Genomic DNA, 3247 nt, shown 5'->3' on the forward strand with positions numbered 1-3247 from the left:
TTGTCGATTGTATGCAATTTTTGCATGAAATTGGCATTTCAGTAATTCCTCTCACATATTTGTGTGGTATCCCGGGAGATAGTTCATTCAATTTTATTTTATATGTTGCTTTAATCATTATACAGAAACTTCCCCTTATTTGTCTTTAATTATTACGTCTCAATTTTTAACATTCTAAAACTAGAGGTATAGTGCCCACTATACCTCTAGTTTTAGAATTTTACATTTTGTATTTTTCTGTTCCACATAGTCATTTATCTCTAAACAGAGAACGAAAATATCAATCTTTTCGTTCTCTGTTTATTGAGATGCACAGTGATCGGGAATAACTTAAAATTAGGCCACAATTAATTTTTTTTGAAAATATTTATTCATAATAGCTGAAAATTCGCTCTATGGTGTAAAAAAGGTAAAAAAAGAAGGAAGACTATAAATCTTTAAAAAAGAGTCAAATATGGTCAGGGGAGGGAGAATTTATTTTTTTTGTAAAAAAAATGGCCTTTATATGACAATGAAACATAAAGATCTTTATTTACAGTTATTGACTCAAAAACAGTTGGTATGCCAGATTTTTCATCAAAACACAGTTTATAATAAACCACACTATCGTGAATTTCTTTAAATGTAAAGCCTCGCAGAGAATGTTGTTCTGTCAAAGAATCAAGATTAATTATTTTATCAACACTTTGAAAATCTTCAAACTCATCTTTTCCTAAATATCTCAAAGTTGGTTCTTTTCGGGGCAACTTTGGAACCTTAGAGTCGACGATCCACTTATTTCATTGGTTTAAATAGTTGGAACTGGAAGAAGATTTCATTTCAAAGTGCATCTTTTTCCGTAATTAATAAATTTGTCATCATATGATTCACACAAATAGCTGAATATTTTGATGGAACCCATTCTTTTCTATTAACAAAGTATATCGATCGTTCTCGCAAATCAAATTCTTCAGGAAAATGAAATGTTGACTTTTTTGGACCATTAGAGTAACCAGTTTTACAGTTTGTAACAACACATTTATTAACCATTTTATTACTAAGACAAATCAAAAAAATGTAACACAGTTATTTTTAAATATAAAGTTCACTTACATTTATTATTGGAATTATCTCCACTTAAATAACATCGCATAAAAAAAGCAGTTCGACTATATACAGTAATAATAATAGACTGTCTGTGTGTCTTTTTCATTAATCCACTCTCTAATGGAATATAATGAAACATTCAATCAGTCAGAATACATTCACATATTAATCAGTTCAGAATACATTACATATTAAATGACTATAAAAGCATAAACCAATGCATGCAAGCAGATATTTATATAGTAATTGTTACAATATTATAGTTCAATATTTTATTCAAAACCTTTGTATAATATTCACTGGTAAATATATTGTTGTTGTTGTTGAAACCTTTCATACATAATTTAAAATTTAAAAATAAGCCGTAAAAAAACTGGCCTCTTAATTTTTTAACGAAAAATGCAACAAATCAGGCCGTAAAATTACAGTAGGCCATGGTCATACTAATTTTTTTCTAATTTTTCTAATTTTTTAAATATTCTAATTTTTCGATAATTTTTTTATAAAATGAGTTTTTAAAAACCACATTATTTCAAAATGGGGCAAGTTGGGACAGCTAACTTTTTTAGCTTCTTATAGCATGATACAAACTCTCTTTTAAAAAAGAATTCGCTTCGTGAAGGAAGTCTAAGGTAAAAAGTCCTAGCTCTATAAAATCAGTTTAAACTTGTTAAAATTACATTTTTTAAATGCATTTTTCGCAAGATTTATAACACGTATTTCAAATACTTTATTAAATTAAAATAAATTATCTTATGTCTTTGTATATAATAAAAATTAAAATGAAAGGTTTTGTATTTGGGAGAAAATTAAGTTTTAATAACGATAAAATCTGAAAGATAAAAAAAAAGCTGTTTTCGGTCACTTTCAAACATAAATTAATGTTTAAATCTGTTATTTCAGTACTTGTTTTTTTAGAGCGTTAGAATCTTAAGAAACTGTAGAATATAGTTAGCTAATAACATTATTTAAATTGCGCTACTGAAAAAACTGTATTTTGGCCATATTTTAAGTGTTTCTAAATCACTGTTAGGTGTCCAGCTTATTATATCTTGTTAATTATAGATCTTATTTAACAGAATGTCTTTCGTCGTAGTTTTCTTTTAAACTTTTCAACACTTGTTTCTTAAACTTCTTTACCGCCTGTGCGTTAGATATAAACTTCAGTCTTTTTTTTTATTTGTCAGTACATGGTCGGATATGTTCGTTATCATTTTGACGTTTAATTCTAACAACATTCTTACCTTTTCATTATCAATCCATCTTCTAAATTTTCTGTTGCGTCTGATGTTTTCAACTGGTGGAAAAAGAGTTGTACTGAATGGATCGATTGTAGTTCTTTCATTTGATGAAGTAAATTTTTGTTTTTTGTCCTAAATGCAAAATATTTTGTTATAATTGTGTACTATTTTTATATAGTATGTTTTGCACTATTTTCTATAATATATATAATTGGTGTGGTGATTAGTGCCTAAATATTGTCTCGTGAAGTATAAATTCCATGTAACTACATCATAGGTGTTAATAATAAATAGTATATTATTTTAGCATAAAAGGACTAACTGATAGTATTATAGGACTTTATATATGGTGAGTTCAATAATGCTTTCAGCTTAAGTAAAGTCTTAATAAAAGCTTTTTCTTGAAAATAGCTTAACTAAATTCTTAATTTGCATTTGAAAGGAAGTTCTCACGCCTACTTCCTTTCAATGTTATAAAACTTTGCCGAGGTGGCGTTGAACCACGGATCTTTAGCTCCATGTACATGAGGGCATTTTCTGCCAAAATATCCCTTTCCGCTATTAATAAAAGATTTTTATCACGAAAACCTCCGCATAAAATATATAAACAGAAATAGAAATATACTATTTTTAGTACTTATTAAATATTTATACTTCATATAAACATTTATATTTCATATAAACATTTATATTTCATATAAACATTTATATTTCAAATAAACATTTATATTTCATATAAACATTTATATTTCATATAAACATTTATATTTCATGTAAACATTTATATTTCATATAAACATTTAATAAATACTAGTCATAGCATATTTCTAAATACAAGTAGTATAACAACAACACTACAGTAACAACAATGTATGTCTAAATATATATAGCAACCAAGACCGTATATTGGTCTTTGGGGT

The 3247-nt window shown here is 26.8% G+C and overlaps 1 long non-coding RNA gene across 1 annotated transcript; it reads right to left on the bottom strand.

Annotated features, from left to right (window-relative positions):
• Positions 1-455: 455 nt before the first annotated feature.
• On the bottom strand, positions 456-2461 carry LOC136086714 (uncharacterized). Its single transcript, XR_010641527.1, has 2 exons — positions 2331-2461; positions 456-1036 (listed from the first exon to the last, which is right to left on the bottom strand). It is a non-coding gene; the product is annotated as an uncharacterized LOC136086714 (long non-coding RNA).
• Positions 2462-3247: the final 786 nt, after the last annotated feature.

This window comes from Hydra vulgaris, chromosome 11, assembly GCF_038396675.1.
Source record: "Hydra vulgaris chromosome 11, alternate assembly HydraT2T_AEP".
In the NCBI taxonomy this organism is placed as follows: domain Eukaryota; kingdom Metazoa; phylum Cnidaria; class Hydrozoa; order Anthoathecata; family Hydridae; genus Hydra; species Hydra vulgaris.